Below are 18719 nucleotides of genomic sequence, written 5' to 3'. Positions count from 1 at the left end.
GGAACAAGGTACACCAATCTCCAGATGTGCGCGAGAGAACATCAAGTAGCATTTTGGCTCCACAAGGCATTAAATATCGCAAGACATATAAGCCAGAGTTTATTCTGATTCAATGTCTGATTGAAACATTATTTTTCTATACCGATTTAGCAATATATTCATGGAGGTGAACAGAAATGGAAGAAATAGGGCAGCGGCAAGTGTATGCTGTTAGATAAATAATGTGAAAGACCGCCAATCCTACTAAAGTTGAAAACAGTAGTAATATCACTCCTACATTTGTGTTATATTTAACGACCAACACCGCAGATTAGCATTATTTGACATTCGGTACTTCCCACACAGAATGCGGCTGCTCCAGTATCCCAGACGCAGCGAGTGCCTGGCTGCGTAGTTTACCATGGTCATTTTCACTAGTAAGAATGCGGTGCTCCAAAAGCTATTTTAGCTGGTAGAAATTGACATCAAAAAAAAAATCTCCGTTTTTGCATTGGTTCCGCTTTTCCTATGCAAGCTTAATAAGCAGTACACAATTTTTTTGGCCTATACAAGAGCGAAACCTGGGAAGAGAATAAATAAATTTAGCGTCGTTTACGTAGAGTCGTAGGGTAACTAACCATATAAAAGAACTACGCACCATTCTGCCTAAAAATTTTTTGCGTGTTTTCAAATGACACCATTCTCCTGTTTGTTAAAACCATGCTCCTAAAAGTGTTGCAAGGAGAGAAAGGTGACACTGAGAAGAACATTAAGGAAGCAGCATTAAGGCAATATAAGAAACAATTAGAGGATGCTGTAGCTACCCTTGAACAATAGACGCTATAGCGCCCTTAAAACCATTATTTAATTAGCCAGATTTTTATATTCGCTATGTTTGATTTTATATTTGCTGTCTGAGACACGTGGCATCTATGCTACAGCGGAAAAAAAGAGGAGCATGATGGAAGCTGACAACCACACATTTCAAAGTAGACGCTTTTATATTCCATGTATCCCCTCAATATATGTGAGCTTTGTTCAAAAGGCACCAGTGCCCTGAATATTATCTGTTACCAAGAGGGGATATTTCGGCAGCTGAATGTTGGGTTTAATTACCTTGAAAGCATAATTTTACTGAAAGAAACAAAAACGGATGATGAATTACTTCGGGCTTCTATGTGAAGCAGACGCTCCAAAACTGCAGAAAACGAAATAAGCACTCCTGCATGGCTTCATGAAAGCTGATTTCATTCTCCCTATCGCTAACCTCCTTGATTGACTCTACCGCTTTCTCGCTATCCCTTTATTTCCAGTAGCATGGTTTTTTGGGCTTGTTGGTAGATGATTCCAATACACTATAGCGCAGCAAAAGACGAGGACACAAGAGACGAGAGACGAACACCACGAGCGCTAACTTCCAACAAATTTTATTCTCCTGAATCATCATATTTATACGCCAGAAAAACAGGAATCACATGTGCCAACAGTATCAATTCCTCTCGTCTCTCGTGTCTTCCTCTTTTGCTGCGCTATAGTGTATTCGAACCTTTATTTCCGCACACCAGTTCAGGTGTTTCAGATATCAGATAGGAGATGCCAGAGCTGGTAAACAATTTTTTCTTTTCCTAATGATATATACTAAAAAAAAAGATAAAAAATCATTCCGTCGAGCCGGATTCGAACCAGCGACCTATGGATTACCGTGGGGGAGAACCGCTACAGTCCACCGCTCTACCAACTGAGCTATCGGCGGAACGAACGTACACTGCAAGCTCGCTTGACTTGACTCTGTGGACAAGCGTTATGACCTATGTCGCAGCATACCACGCAGTCTGCGCCCTCCCTTCCAAAACAAGTTCTCCGTCAACGCCTTTCATCGCCGACGCAAGCGAGATTCTAGGCGGTAATTTGTCTCCGATCTCGAACATAGCTGAGAATGCTATCTATTGTTAGAAAGATGCGTTTCAAAGTTTGTTGAAGCTGCAGCCTGAACATAAAAATGTAATTGAATATTCAACGTTCTGCGGCAACTTTTTATACCAAGACATATTTCGCGCACTTCAAGAGAATCTCGATGCAAGTGCTTTCCTTATAATGCAAAGGTCTTCTGCAATGTTCAAAAAGATCTCAATGTTTTCTAGAGTTCACTCATTTGTCGCTTGAAAGTTCCCCAGACACAAAACAAAACAGCCTTTTATGAGATGTTAACCAAAACACTATGCTCCATAGTCCTCCTTTCTCTTTCTAGGAACGTGTGAATGCAAAAAGCATGCATCCGGGAGTGTCCATGTTGCCAGCAATACCTTTGAGGGACATGTACCATAAAAAAGCAATTAACATCACAGCTCGCTTTATTCTTAGCTTTCGTTTTACAAATTTATCCACAAAGTTTCAGAGACAGCAGATGTCCAAGGGGGTGGCCCACCGTCTTGCACTCAGCTCTTAGAATACATTGTGCTTTCTCACTATTGTGTCGCGAACTGCATGCCTCGAAGTACTAACATGTAGCATATTTTAAGCGACTGGTATGTGTTGATACTCTGAACTGACAGAATGTTTACCCTTCCGGTGTGTAAATTGAATTGTGCATTTTTTTATAGATAACCGCACTTGCTCCTAAAATGCTTTATTAAACTGTTTTATTAAAATTTACTTTTCACACTCACATTGGCCAGAGATAGTACGTGTGACAGATGCTGCGCCTTTCCTTTTGTAAACCAATTATAATTATAAGCAGCCCTACCACGAACACCGATAGGTGGCAAGCGATGACAAGGAAATCATAGGAAAGGGAGGGTAGGCTTTCGCCATTTTTTTTTAAGAGACATCTAAGAGACAATCAAATTTTTTGGGCATGGATTGTTTCGCATGTCACTACCCCTCTACAAAAATGAACTTTCTACTAGTTAAATTGACATGTTTTATCTTCAGATTCTTTTGCGGTAAACATGTTACCTCCATACTATGTTCATGAGGCCACGATACAAAAAAAAAGTAGACAGTATATTGATCAGGCTTATATTGAGAGCTAGACAATTCCTAGGGTTATAAGCTATAAGGTTATATACATACTTCGGGAAGAGTTTATGTATTAGGCGCAACATTACAGTTTAGCATCATTCTAATATCGGTAATTTCACACAGCAGAAGGCAATTCTAGTGTCTCAGTGCTACCTGCAAAGGAAAAGTCAGTTTCTCTGCTAAGTATAAAGGTGTAACTTCATTATAGTTTCTTAATGTTATTTTGAATATTACAAATGCTGTGTTTCAAAATTTAAAAGAGATCGTATCAACTACACACCCAAAGAACAAACACTGGTTCTTGCAAAACACCAGGATAAACTATGCAAAGTAGTTAGGCAAGACACAATTTTTTCAGCCTTTACAAGAGCGAAATCTGGTAAGAGATTTAGTAAATTGAACATGGAAGGTTGGCAATGTCTGCCAAACCAGTAACAATTAAAAGAACTCTGTAGTAATCAGTGTATGCACCATTATATGCCTATAAACGTTTCGTTAGTATCATAACGACGTCAGTTTCGGGTGATTAGTATTATAAAGTTCAAGTTTCTGTTATCTCTTGACGAAAACAGAAACGAATGCTGAAAGCGAGCTGCTCTCAATAAAAATTGCCAGGGAAGACACAAATCTCTGAGTGTTAACATAAAGCACTGCATGTTTCTGCGGATATTTTATGCGACAATAGCGCGCTTTAAAAGACATTAGTAAGATAGAACGTCGACCCTGATAGGAACATTTGGAAATAAACATTAAGGAAATCCTTTATAAGGGGAAACTTGGGGCATGCCCAAGCTTGGCTATAAGTGTAGGCATGATAGCGCCATTAACATCAACTTTTCATCCTTGAAATTTTATATTTTTTATCAGCTGTTTTTCGGTAAAGGAACCTGCAGCACCCATCTCATCCTGGGAAAATCTACAATTACAATTAATGGGCTATAAACAATGGTAAATATGTCGTCAATACGAATCCATCGCGAAAGCTAAGCGTCCACCTTCACTAGCATATGGATGCTGAATGGGAAGCTTAATGGTATGACGAACCCTGAATGCTGCACAAGAAATGATTGCGTCACTGTTTGCTACGAGATCGCAAGAGTGTTGTCGCTTTACCACCAGGATAACGCCGACTCCGGCTGTTGAGACGAAAAATAATATGAGTATGGCGGCGATTATCACAAACTGGTTACAAATTGAACACGCGTATACACATTCGCCTACACCCATCCACCCATATTACGCTCTTGGGTGCTCTGACCTACAGTCCCAAAAGGCTTTGGTAGAGTGTGCCCGGGCAGCGGCCGACGCCACTGGGATCCCGTACTGGAGACTGCACCTAGTGATTATGAGGACCAGCTCCTTAAGAGTTGATGCGATCAAACCCCATATGCATACTCATTTCGAGTTATTAAATCTCTTTCTTTCTCTCTATCTTACGTTACCAAGATGTTTCTGCCTTTGGTGTCATCTCTTACGAAACAGCCACACTGTAGCACATGAAAGAATTAACTAACATTAAGAAACATTTCCATTAAGAATCAAACCCCATATGCATACTCATTTCGAGTTATTAAATCTCTTTCTTTCTCTCTATCTTACGTTACCAAGATGTTTCTGCCTTTGGTGTCATCTCTTACGAAACAGCCACACTGTAGCACATGAAAGAATTAAATAACATTAAGAAACATTTCCGTTAAGAAGAGAAGACGCGCGATAAAATATTGTGGGGTACTTTTTGACGAAGCACCTCATTAAAATATATAGATATATATGCAAGTAACATTTTGATTCCGGATTTGTCTAACTGCTGGAGGATAAAATGAAATTCTAAAAGAACAAAAAGGCAAACTCCGTCGAGCCGGATTCGAGCCAGCGACCTATGGATGCCCGCTTCGGGTTCACCTCTACAGTCCACCGCTCTACCAACTGAGCTATCGACGGAACGAGAGCGCTGTGAACGCCGGCTTGTGTAGGCGCCGGTCGGGAGCGAAAAGACCTACGTTAGCGTACGCCAGGCGTGACTTGAGCCCTTCTTCAGAAAACTGGTTCAGCTCCAACGGGGATAAGTTGTTTTGTGTTTTTCCTCCCAACCGAGCAATACGTCGCAATGATGTTTAGTGCCAAGGTTGGCTTTAAATTCTTCCGAATGCGGTTCTCTTTTATGACGAAGTTAATAACAACATCCCTTCTCGTAAAACACAGCAAAATGTTGCTTGTAAATGTGGCTTGCACAAGCAGAAGGTAGTTTACACGGAAGTACGAGAAAGTGGGAAGGCGTTTTTTATATCAGTTGGGAGGCAGTGATGAAATTTCTGAACTGCGGTTGTCAAAATTTTCTTGCTACAATATTTATGTAGCTTTTTAGGGAGCGTTTTGTATAGAATGAAAGGTTTGAAATTTCGATAATTCGTTCAAAAGCATTCTCACGCTAAACCCCTCTGACGCTCTCTTTCCACAAAGTGAGAGCGCTGAGGCTCGTGACGACGTGTTCCCGACCTGGCGACTGTCAAGTAGGGTATGCGAAGGATTTATTCGTTAATATGGAAGATTCGTCACTTCGAATCACTCTTTTTTACTTTGGGACGTTTCGGACAATTTTGTATTCTTAAAATTTGGCCTATCATGAGCCTGCCACCAAGCCAAAGTTTGTAGCATTAGAAACGAGTTAACGTAAATGTGGACCACGGTTTACTTCTGACAAAAACGCCTTAATCTGTCGTGTTATTATAGATAGCTTGTCTACTATAGGAGACTCGTCTTATTTATTTATTTATTTATTTATTTATTTATTTATTTATTTATTTATTTATTTATTTATTTATTTATTTATTTATTTATTTATTTATTTATTTATTTATTCATTTATTTATTTATTTATTTATTTATTTATTTATTTATTTATTTATTTATTTATTTATTTATTTATTTATTTATTTATTTATTTATTTATTTATTTATTTATTTATTGAAATACCTCAAAGACCCCAGGAGTCCGGGTTTTACATGAGGGGTAGGCGTGACAGTATTGTCGGGATTAACAAAAAAAAGTTTTCAATGGCGGTCCTGAAATGGCTTCGGTTAGAGTGAACGACGATGTCAGCGGGAAGATCGTTCCAGTTGATGGCTGTGCTTATTAAAAATGATTTGAGGTGCGATGTCGTTCGGGCATGTGGCGGATAAACGGCCAAGGTGAGGCTGATGCGACTGGATGTTGATGAATCGGCATGATGACTGCTGTGCTAGATGATAAGGCAAGATAAAATTTATGAAATACCTAACTAGAAATTATTTCACAAGGTCCGGAAGCTCTGGTTTCGGTCATTGGTGTAGCTGAATATGCAGAAGCAGCCTGGCGTTTCACACTGCCAGATTTCTCTTTCCACCTATTTTATTCTCTTCCGTCTTTTAAATATATTTGCCATGACACAATTCGACATATTTTCTAGAAGTTTGTTTTATTGCCTTTGTAATACAAAAGAATGCACTGCCACTTAGGAAGAGCTTAACATGGTCTGAATGAAATCATTTCAACGAGACTCTCTAACACACCAACACCTGTTACGTTGAACAAACGTTTTCGGTGCGCCGATTGGAACGCAATAAAATATAAAAGGGCAGCCAAAAACAGAAAGCGACACTAAAAGAGAGCCCAAATTTTGTGGCGATGCATTTTTAAAAACAATGAGCAAACATGAAAAATGGTGGATATTTATTCATGCGCTCAGTCCTTCCTGTTAAATTTATGATCTTTTTTCTACATCGAACGTCTTAAAAATCACGCATGGGAATATACTGTGTTAAGCGTCAAGCTTTGAAAAGACTGGCGAAAAGACGTACCCGGTATTTTTGGAAAAACAAAACAGGAGCACTCAAGACTAATCAGGTTCGATCAGATTGTACTCAAAATTCTGGGCCAAGAAATGCTTCCAAACTTCTTTAACCTTATTACCTGTCTGCTAAAAATTCCTTAATCCCTATGAATGGTCTCCTTCTAGAGAAATAGTCAGCCTGCCTAAATACGCATCTCCCAATAGCAAACACCTTGTCTTGTTGCCGGGCGCCACCATGTGCTCTGGAGAAAAAATTCACACAACGTGTTTCTGATTCTCAAGCATCACCGCTAACAGCAACAGGTCAACCGCGCTTCCGTACAAAAGGTTTCCAACTTAAAATTCAATTATTCTTTTTTTTTTTAACAGTTCCCTTATAAGCAAAATTAGTTTCTTCAAATTGTTTTCTTGCAACGTTTTGCCTCTTTCTTTTTCTTTTTCTGCTTCAGGACTACTCTTTGTTCTTACTTTCTGATCTCTTTAACCCATATAGAAGATCTCGTGCAAGTAACGGATGTTTATCCACAATGCATGAAAAACGAGCGAGTGATCTTTCTTCATAAAGGTTGCCCAACAAAGGATTTCATCAATTACCACCTAGTTTAACTTCTCCCGTTGCCCTTGAGGTGGCTGAGCAAGTTATCTTTTTTTATGCTGTAGAATTTTATTTCTATTCTTAAAATAGATTTACATAAGCATAAACACAAATCAAGCGATCACGCGCTATTGTCCACAGAGATACGATCGTGGTGAGCTTAGAGGAAGTGCAATTAACCGTAAGGATTTTTTTTTTTTTTTGGGGGGGGGGGGGGTTAGAAAGGCTTCCGATTCAGTTTAGCGCGATAACTGCTGAAAACAAAATGACAATTCATGAAATTAGAGGTGCACTACTACATGTTGTTACGACATACCTTAACGACAACCCTCAATAACAAAAATGAAATACCTTCCCCATTGTGAATGATGAAGCACCGAGTTCTGTATGGTTCCATACTTGTTCTCTCCTTTTTTACTATATATTGATGATTTAGTTGACACCCCACCGACACAGGAATTTAATCTTTAAGCAGGCTATAACCATATATTCTTTTTCCGAAGAAAACTACAAGCACCTAAAAAAAATTATAATTGGCTCGTATAACCAAGGCAGTGCTTAGACACGATTATCAGCTACAGCTAAATATACCAAAAAGTACATACGTGTTCTTCCCCTGCGAAAAGAATTGAGTATAGTTTTAGCCTTAATTTTGCAGGGACTTCCTTAGAAAGAAAAGTTTCTCGAAAATTCCTACGCGAAATTTTTCATGAGCATTTGTGATGGAATGCCCACATGACGATATAGAAAAGGAGTAATTCAATATCTCTGGGCGCCATGAACAAACACACAAACCTTGTACCAGTGTGCCTTAAAATATTGCTATACTGTGCACTGTACAATATCGACGGAAGTATTGTTTGCCTCTCTAGTGTGCCACGCCAAAGCACGACCACACCTCATTGTGTCATATGTAATGCTGAGGCGCAAAAGGTCACACATTGTCGTATTTTCTGAAATCCTGAATACTTCGTTTAGAAGACATTAGTTGTCTTCAAAGTGCTATATTTATATACCACAAAAGATAAAACTGAATCTGAATTATTCTCTAATTTTCATTAAACAGGTTTCGTACTCTCTCAGATATGCAGGACACCTCACTCATCGCTCAGATGTGCAGAACTGATTACAGTATGCAGATTACCTCATATAGAGTTTCCATCTTAATAAACAACCATTTATCTATATGTGTTCTTAAGATGTTTAGTATTGCTATTTCTTATAAAAGCGTTGCTAGGTTTTGCCTGTTCTCAGCTATATGTAGTTAATTTAGTTTCAGTAATCCCAATTTGCTTGATATGTTTTTTTAGGCCCTGGTCCATTGTGTATGCTGCCTGCGATAAGCTGTGTTCCATGCTTCTGTGAATGCATTGGTTTCATATTTTGAATTGAAGCCTGTTCCTTTTTAAACTGCGCCTCCGTGTGTTCCCAGTTGTAAACGCATATCTGCACTTTAGTATTCTTGTATTTTGAATGCAGCATTGGGCTTCGTAAGGCAGAATTACTTGCCTTTATCTTCGTGCTCCAAGTTTCTGTATAACCCGAAAAAAAATGAAAATCCCAGCAGGTGCCACGGTAATGTAAAAAAAAGTTCTTCCGTCGAGCCGGATTCGAACCAGCGACCTATGGATTACCGTGGGGGAGAAACCGCTACAGTCCACCGCCCTACCAACTGAGCTATCGACGGAACGGACGAATAGAGCGGGCGGGCTCGAGTAGACGCTGGCCGCCCGCGTTGACCCACTTCGAATGCCAGTCGTGTCTTGAGCTCTCGCGCAGAAAACTGGTTCTCTTGCGGCGCTCTCCGATTTAGCTCGTCAATGAGAGCGAATTCACACCGGAATGTATTTCTTTCGTTCCAGTACCAACAATACACACTAATGGTGTGCACAGAAAATGTTCGAAAACACCCAAACCGATCGTTTCGATGATTTCTAGGGCTCTCGCCAAGGTTCGAAATAGACACCGAGATGTTCGACACCGAGATCGAAATAGATCTCGGTGTCGAACATATCAAAATCATGCTGTCTAGGCTTGAAGCGTGAAATCAATGTCCCTACAGTCCAATGTCCAATGTCCCTACAGCGCTCAGTCATTAACAAATCGCTCCTCCCCCCCCCCCTTCCTTGTTTAGGGAGGGAGGAGGCTGAAATGCTTTCATAGTATGCTCAAATTGAAACTCAGCTTCTTCGAAATTTCGTAAGGAAACAGATAGGCTCTATGGCGCCATTGAATGGCCCATCATGCGCTTTCCACCTACATCTTTAGAAGCGTTTACGCAAGAGTCACAGTGTTTCAAAGGAGGGATATTTGCTTCACAAGCCTCTCGCTCGCAGCTGTTCTGAAGCTCATCTTGCAATAAGTGAGGGCAGTAGATGGTTCCCGATACAGGTGTTCCACGTCTAGCGGCTGCACTAGAGGTGATATTCAGTTCAGTTCAGTTCAGGCGTTCAGTCGTGTCCGACTCTTCGTGACCCTATGGACCATGTCACGCCACGCTTTCCGGTCTCTCCCTATCTTCCTAACATCACATAAATTCATCTGCAGTGCCTCGAGGATGCCATCTAACCATCGCGTTCGCTGCCTACCCCTTCTCCGGCGACCCTCAACCTTTCCCAACATCAAATCTTTCTCCAGAGACTCCTCTCTTCTCATCAGATGACCAAAGTAGCTGAGCTTTAACTTTAGAATTTGACTCTCCAATGAGCAGTCAGGGTTTATGGTCGACAATATCGATATTAAGAAGCATATAAATCTTCTGCATTTTCATTTCGCGGAGCTGTTGGAGAAGGTTCTCAAAGATAAAACTGCGTAGTGTTTGCTAAAATGTTTCGTAAGTTATCCGGTGTAACGGATTGCATATTCACATTTTCATCATCAGGTGCCCGTAACGTGGCCAAGGCTCGTCTCCTTTTCAATAAAAGTAAGCTTGATAAAGTTGAACCATAGCTGAATGGTGAGATATACTGCTTCGTCAATAAAATCTTCCGCTGCACTGCGCCTTCTCAAATGGGCATTCCGACCGTTTCTATCATGGTTCCGATGCTGCAGTTTCAGACATTAGTGTAACGTACAGTGGTTACCCAGTCTGCGTTGTCATTGCTTTGGCACCTACAGCGCAGATGTTTCACATTTTCCTAGGCATTCAAGGCCAGGTAACGTAGGCAAAACTTTCTGGTGTTTTCCTACCACCACGTGCTTCATGGCGCTGGGTAAATGAAAGCAAAGCATTTAATCGTTTGGCATCTATTTCATTTCATATATGGTGGTAAAACCTTATCGTTAAAAGCACAGAAAGCCTTTCATAAGTCAAATTCCCCACTGTGTAGGAAGAGTAAGCCGCAATTTTTATCATGTTCACAAATGTTTCCTTTCAGCTGAGCAATGATCGCCATTGATTGTATATAGGTGCCTTATGTTGTTGATGTCCGGGCTGGCTTAGCATGTTTACTTATCAGATGAACAAACTAGAACTGCCAAAAGGTGGCGGTACGTCCATCCTTGGAGGAAAATGATTGTTACATTTGAATGGTCCATTAACCTTAAAAACCGAGAGAAGTTAGTACAACACAACGGCTACCGAATAGCTGAGAGGGATATCTCAACCATTATGCCCCAAGGCACCACTTTGGGCCCATTCGTTTCCAAAATAGGCTCAAAGGATATAGCACAAATTGGAAGGGAAGAAAATGTGGTACTATATGCAGGTGAAACCGCAATGCTTTATTTTGGGTCATGTGTCTCGACCATGATCATAAAAACAAACAGAACACTTACGAACATACGAACTTCGAACGTGGACATGAATAGCGCTCTAAGGATTAAACCTTTAAAGCCTGTATTCATCATTTGCCCCTCAATGAACAGTGGTGTTCAATATTGCAGCGTTATTATTCTTGATAATTATCCTATATATGTTGTCGATTCCATAAAATGTTACGTGCATTTTTCAAACGATAACGATGTGGAATGAAAATACAATTTAAATTGCGTCTTACCTGTCCCCAGTTATAAGATCAATGCTCGCTCACGAGCACATCCAGAATGTAATTTAGAAAATCCTGTTCTCAATTAGTTATTGACCAATCATGTCAATAATGGTACTGCTATGTTGGAATACATCTCTCGGAAACCTTACACACAAACAGAAAAGAATGCTTGCAATATTATATAATATATCATACGATCCTCCATGTAAACCACTGTGTGACAACAAAAAAACAGTACCGAGCATTGATCTGCGCCAGTAACGCAATTTTCTAAACGCGTGCCCGAAAGTAGAAACAATATTTTCGCTTATTGCGTAACTGGCCTCATTTCGCAACGGAAAAGCCTCGTACCCAGCAGGCAGCACTAATATTTCGCCCATGCATTCGTATACAGGAGTCGTTATACTCAGGCACCGTTTTTTAAACTTCCTCAAGTATTTCTCAAAGCCACATCCTGATCAGTGAAAGCCCACGACAAAAATTGGAGCCATTTTGCTTTTTTTGTAAACAGGTTATATGTTATATGCAACCGGGAGTTAGTTTTATATTATTATGTTTACATTTTAGGTTAAGGGGTGTTGCGTTCTTGATTTTTTTATGTCTCCTTGTACTCATTTCATTGTCCTGCCGTTGTTTTTTTTCTGCCTGGTCTACTTTTCTTTTTCTGCGATTTTAGTACTTTTGTCAGAGGGCAAGAGCTGGTCAAGCTGCAACCGTAGCTTGTGCCTTCTACCTGCTTCATTCTTGTGATCAAAAATGACAGGAATATTTTAGTATTACAACGCCATATCTGACTGGAAACTCTCCGTTATAGCTAGTTACTGAATCACATGTAGGACACTCCTCAAAGACACTTCAGGCATGCAGAAACGTCTTTTTCAGCCATTTTTTAAACGTATGCTATTAGTAAGTGATTATGGTCCCTACCGCGCTCTTAGACGCGTTGATGACCTGAATATTCATCGGTTCGCTTTCAGCTTGGAATCTACAAGGAACCACACACAGTGTGAAAAAACATGACGGCAGTGGTCTCGAAGCTATACGTAAGTTGATGAGCGATAAATGACGCGGTAAACACTTTTCAGTCCATTTAGCATTCGCTACAGAATGACAAGCGATCAGAAACAGGAATTTGAATATAGAAAGAGTTAAGTAACCTTTGCTTCAATATATTCAATAATGTTCGCAATGTTGTACAAAGCCCAGCACGCAAGCAAAATGTTTCAATAATTGAAATTAAGCTTTTTGTCTGCTTTCGAATCTTTTGGTTGTGTGCTGGGTATTGATTATAACGCAGTGCACCAGGAAAGCACACGGACACCAATAAGGAACAAGTTCTGAGCTTACAACTAAATTTTATTGTGGAGCGCGTCAAAGTAAAATACGGTAAAGCAACATAACAAATTGCAATATTGATAAGGTGTGGACTCCCTGGCACTCTTAGTTGCAGGTTACCTATGCACGTGAAGAAATTGAAGTTATTTTTTCAGTTAGGAGAACGTATGGCGTGCTGCCAGCATTCATTTTAAGTTCAGCGCTTGTCCCTTTTTCCTGTCAATGTCTTACTGATGCGCTGCTTCATAATCAATGGCAAACCAGCCAACTCAATTCTCCGCTTTGCTGGGCATTGTACAATATGGTTGAAATTATGGAATATTTAGGAAAAAGATTTATTACTTTCTATCCTCAAACTTCTCTTCCTAAGGGCCTGTCCAACCTTAAGGGTTTTGTGGAGTCATTAACTACACATGAACTCACTAACTGTTTCAGAACCACCGTGGTCTCGCATTCCATTTCTCCTATCATCTGCGTTTAGGAATATAGGAATGCCGCAAGTCCATTGTATCACGCTGTATGAACATCTATATACTAACAAAAACTAAACGAGCAAGTATATGTAACCCATGGGTAAGTCGTTAGTTATTAACGCGAAAAGCAAAGTAAAATGACTGGACAAATCATTAAAGTAAAAATGACTATCAAAAAAATATAAGCTTATCAACGTCATGCTTGAAATGAAAGCAAGGAATAAGACATCTTGAGGAAATTGCTTAAAAGGTAAGCTCCTTAATATCATGAAACATTCCCCTGAAAAACTCTGGAAGTACATTAACCCCGAAAACCAAAAGAAAAACGGTTTAATTCCCGAGGGCAAAACAAAAATTTCGCTATTTTTGAAACACTGATTTCACACGACGTTCAGAGTTGATAATGAGCATTATCAAATGAATAAGTATGTCAACCAGAGTCTATTAGACATGTATACTATAACAGAGGCTTGAGTGCTAAACTTATTACTAAGAACCCTGATAATATTCTTACGACGTTTCATCAGGATCTGGCGAAGAAACGCCAAATACGTACATCTAATGTTCCTTAAATCATTATCCACTTGATCGGTCGTAGAATAATTTTTCGACTCTCGAAATGGAAAGGGTAGCATGTGCGAGAATGTTTTTCGATATGACACATTTCTGAAAGAAAAGGGCGTATATTTTCACACTACTTGCTTCTGAGTGAGCTTGAGTCTAAACGTTTTCATAAAAACGACCGAGAACAGGTGAGCATACTAAGCGGCACTTACGTTCTTATGAGGCTTTCGTTTGCAGTACTTTTCATTTAACCAACACATCTGTCTTTGCTAGCTGAATTAAAGGCTCGTATTTGTTCGAAATGTTCCTGACAAGCCATTGGAAAATGTGGACGCAGTTTAAGGAAGTTGCTCGCATCATCCTCGTCAAGAGTGCGCGGAAACTCGGCGATGGCAGCTGTTTTCTGCAGATCTGGCTGAACTAAGTTTCTCGCTGCAAAATTTTTCTTTGTTTTTTAACTCTGGCTCATAGCGATTGTCCCACTTGCACTTGCCAAAGGCAAGTCATTTAACGAACGCCCTCTTTATTATTAGCTAACTATGTACCGGTTACCCTTTTCATGCAAACCGAGGACATCTTCTGTGAAACCGGAAGAGCGGTCCTCACTTTAAGGGCATCGATTGGCGCATCGTTATTTTTAACGGTGTCGATTGCTTGATAGCAGTGTTTCTAAGAGCTCCCAATGATACGTCCAATTTATGAAATGTTAGTGCTTCAGCAGAATGTCTACCACGCAAAAACACATTGTGCACTGCATCGTAATCCACGTTGGATAAGAACTGTATGTAGTGGACATCTCACATCTGCGACTCAGCGCCATGTACCAAATTGACAATAATCGCCTACCTTGTTTATGGGGGAAGCAAGCAACTTAACCAAAAATAATACTTCAGACGACTTGTCACTAGGTACAGCTGCTGAAGTAGCCTGACTATGCAAAAGCTTTGGCACATGCTCTTACGATTAGAGCTATAAAACCCACTGCTTTGTTCAGTGTATCTGAGGAATCCAGTAGCGCTAGTGCTGCTGCGAAGGGGGCAAGCGTCCTCTGGGGATGCAGTACAAGCCCCACACCTTTGCACCATCAGAAACAGTCAGCAACACACAATGTGCATAACCCATTGCAGCCCGCTCTTGTGAAGAGTTAATGCCACCAGCTACAGATATTCCCTGACTCTTTAGCGCCTGGTGTTTGACTTATATATGGCTACGGCACAATTAGCCGTGTAGTACTCATACACTTGTTTTAAAGTACCGTGAAATGGACACGCCTTGCCCTGAGACTTTCGTGTTGTATTCATCTTAAATATATTTTTTCTTTGCCCTCAGTGTTTTGATTGCAATGCATTTACGCAACATTGACCGTTTCCACCAATTTCAATGGCGTACACTCTAATTGCACGATTAAATTTCGTAACCTTTCCTATTCTTTCATTCACCCTTCTTTTGCACCCGCCTGCTAAAGCCTTTCTCCACCCCCCTCCCCTTTGAAGAGTTTAATGTTAGCGCTTATTATATTCAGGCAAAAATTTTGCTCCGTTAAAACTTTTCGTCATTTGAAACCACGGGCTAAGGACAGTAAACAATTACGAAGGGGTGCCAATGATTTCGCGCTGTGCATTAAAGCACGGCCGAACTTCCAGTGCGCATATATAACTATTACAATGGCACAAGTTATCAGAATTGCATGCTTTTATCGTGGTATTGTGAGCTAAAGCAAGGTGCAATACAGTGCAGTTGAAACAGACTCCTGAACCGAGGATATGTGCTTGCCAGAGGCCAACTTAGGACAGACTCCAGAACCGAAGATATGTGCTTGCCAGAGGCCAATTTGGCTCTGCGCCGCATATAATATCAGGTTCATAGTTACATTTCAAAATGCCAATTTCGATTGTTTGATGCCTGAAGGCGTATTGCCAAACCATACCTCGTAGGAGCACTCGATCAGACGACTCTCAGGCGCGTGATTCCGTTCTTTCAACAGTAGGGTCCTCTCAACAGTGTCCCCTGGCCACAAATAGCGAAAATATTGTCAAAAGAAATAAGGGTGCATTCAAAGCCAGCCGTTCGTGTCGGTTCTTTGGCGGGATCGTAACTTCAGACATGAACAAGTTTGAGTAAATTAGGTTTTTTTCTTTTATGCAAGTTTTCCCATGCAATAAAGAACAAAAATGGTTGTGGGTTTGAGGCCACGACTCCAGGTTTGAGGCGGTCTACCCTGAAGCCGCAGCCGAACATTTCGGTCGATTCAAGGCAGGCGGGGAAACCGCCTCCATAGTTTGTTGTGCTAAGTGTCATTTTGGGCAAAGGGTATTGGGGTGTAGCGCGAGGGGAGACACCCTTTTATAAGGCGTTTTCTTTTTCGATATGGCGATCACGATAAGTGAAGCACTGCGTGTAGCATCTATTAACGTGAGAGGCCTTGGAGGAAGAAGGCGACAGTGCTAGCTCAGTCGCCTTCTTCTAGATAACGACCTACATGAGGTCGCCGTGCAAGAATCGAAAATTGAGGGTCAAGTTGCTACAGACCGAATGGTGTCCGCTTTCCGCACGCATTTTGATGCAAGTGTCTGCCATTCTGTAGGTGCCTCTGGAGGTTGTGTACTTTTTCTTCGCAATAATCTTGGTATTATGGTACAGTTGATTTTCTCGTGTCAAAGCGGCCGTCTCCTTGTCGTTGATTTTTTGCACTGCGGCCTTGATTTCCGAGTTATTTGTGTGTATGCACCAAATGTAGAGACTGAGCGAAAATTATTTTTTGAAGGATTGGAGTCATATTTTAACAGTGACAAAGTGATAATCCTACTGGGCGATTTTAATTGCATTTGCCAAGCTTCAGATCGCGCTAATAAGTCAATTGTACGTGATAAAAGTGCTGATGTTTTGAATGAAATCGTCCATGGCCATGATTTAGAAGATATTGGAAGTTTATTTACTAATGGCACCTATACGCAGTATACCCATTTTCAGGGCAACAGCCGTGCTCGATTAGACATTGTATGTCGCAGCTCAACATGTACCACTTTTCACCTTGTACGAAGTTAGACCTGTGGCTTTCAGTGATCATGCCTTAGTGATTGCAACCTTTGGAAGAAAACAAAGCAAGAATCGGTTTAATTGGCATTTATGGAAACTTAATAATAAGTTGTTGGAGGACGAGAGCTTTTTTAACGAAACAGATCAAGAATTAAATATATTACTTACAGCGAAAACATTGAGCTTCGCTGTAAAATTGGAGGATATTAAGCAGGGGGTGAAAATGAGAGCGATAGAAAAAGCACGAAATTAAGATACGCAGAAAAGCAAAAAGAAGCAGAGCTTCGTAAACAGCTCGAATTTCTGACGTGTATAGAAAACGCCCAACCAGGCGCATGCTTTAATGAGATCAGGGGTGTCAAAGCCCAGCTTGAAAAAATGGACACAGATAAGTATAGTGCGGCTGCTATTCGGGCGCGGACGGAACAGCTGTGGACGGGGGAAACACCAACAAAGCGTGCGTTATCAGACCAGAAACGATACGCGTGCCGAAAGGAAATACGAGAAATAAGAACTAGCACAGGTATTTCGGCGGACAGTAGTGTAATCAAGAACACAATCTGTGGTCACTTCGCAGATATGCTTTGTCAGTCGCGAAAAACTGAACGGGGCTTCTATAGTGAATTCCTTCCACTTATGCCGAAACTTGAGGAACAAGTTAAAACACGGCTTGAGCAGCCGATTTCCGTGAAAGAAATTGAGGATGCAATAGATGCCCCGCTAGCAGGTAAAGCCCCTGGCCCTGACGGACTGGGGGCAGCTTTCTACAAAGTGTTCAAACCCGCAATAGCCCAGGCTCTGCTGAAGGTTGTTGACGAAAGCTATGAGAAAAAAACGTGTTCCGCTGTCTTTCACAACATCCCACATAGTGCTTATTCCTAAAACCGATGACCCTGATAAGCGCCTGTTGGTGGGGCCTTATCGCCCGATAAGCCTCACCAATGTCGACTACAAAATTTTCATGAAGGTGATAGCGAAAAGATTGCAGAGTGTTATAACAACGCTCGTAGGCACGTACCAAACATGCGGCATAAAAGGGCGAAGTATCGCCACTAACATACACGCGGCACGATCCATACTAGAATGCTGTGACTCATTTGATGACCGAGTGGCGATGACACAACTAGACCTGGCAAAAGCCTTTGACCGCGTTTCTCACGATGTTTTGTTTGCCGTATTAGATCATGCAAACGTCGGTCGAATAATATTAGATGGCGTTAGAATGGCATACGAAAACTGTACCACACGGATTGTGAATGGAGAACTCACTGAAAGCCTCCAAGTGCGATCTTCTGTGAGGCAGGGTTGTCCAGTGTCGCCATTGTTATTCGCAGCCTACCTTGAACCGCTTTGCTTGGGCATCCGGAATAATGAATGCAAAACGGGCTTCACGCTACAATCAGTGCATGTGAAAATCCTGGCTTATGCCGACGACATCGCTGTCTGTTGTGCAAATAGAGAACGTATTTGTGAGGTGACGAATGTAGTACAGAAATTTTGCAGCTGCACAGGTGTCCAGATAAACTGGGAAAAAAGCTGCGGTTTCTGGCATGGTAGCTGGGAGGTCACACCCGAACACTATCCTCGGATGCGCTGGTCAACCACTCCAGCATTGTATCTAGGAGTGCCCCTTGATTCTTACCGGGACCCAGATCCGTTCTGGCATGACCAGGCATCAAGGGCCAAGGAAAAAAGTGATGCGTGGCAAGGAAGACAGTTATCCATGTTCTCGCGTGCCATTATATGTAATCTCTTCCTTGCTGCTAAAGTGTGGTACGTGATGAATGTGCCCAGTGCTTCGAGGACAAACATACAAAAACTTCACCGTGTTTTTGCCGTTTTCATTTAGGCGTCGATCTGGGAAAGGACGAGCCGAACAAATTTATTTCTCTCCGTA

The 18719-nt window shown here is 41.1% G+C and overlaps 3 non-coding genes across 3 annotated transcripts; all 3 read right to left on the bottom strand.

Moving 5' to 3' along the window:
* Positions 1-1641: 1641 nt before the first annotated feature.
* TRNAY-GUA (transfer RNA tyrosine (anticodon GUA)) lies at positions 1642-1732 on the bottom strand. Its single transcript is given in 2 exon segments — positions 1642-1677; positions 1696-1732. It is a non-coding gene; the product is annotated as a tRNA-Tyr (tRNA).
* Positions 1733-4849: 3117 nt separating this feature from the next.
* On the bottom strand, positions 4850-4941 carry TRNAY-GUA (transfer RNA tyrosine (anticodon GUA)). Its single transcript is given in 2 exon segments — positions 4850-4885; positions 4905-4941. It is a non-coding gene; the product is annotated as a tRNA-Tyr (tRNA).
* Positions 4942-9020: 4079 nt separating this feature from the next.
* Positions 9021-9112, bottom strand: TRNAY-GUA (transfer RNA tyrosine (anticodon GUA)). Its single transcript is given in 2 exon segments — positions 9021-9056; positions 9076-9112. It is a non-coding gene; the product is annotated as a tRNA-Tyr (tRNA).
* Positions 9113-18719: the final 9607 nt, after the last annotated feature.

The sequence above is a fragment of the Amblyomma maculatum genome, chromosome 11 (genome assembly GCF_055883805.1).
Source record: "Amblyomma maculatum isolate TAMU_Amacu chromosome 11, ASM5588380v1, whole genome shotgun sequence".
Taxonomy (NCBI): Eukaryota; Metazoa; Arthropoda; class Arachnida; order Ixodida; family Ixodidae; genus Amblyomma; species Amblyomma maculatum.
Note: the sequence above shows the minus strand (reverse complement) of the source record. Positions and strands in the feature narration are given on the sequence as shown.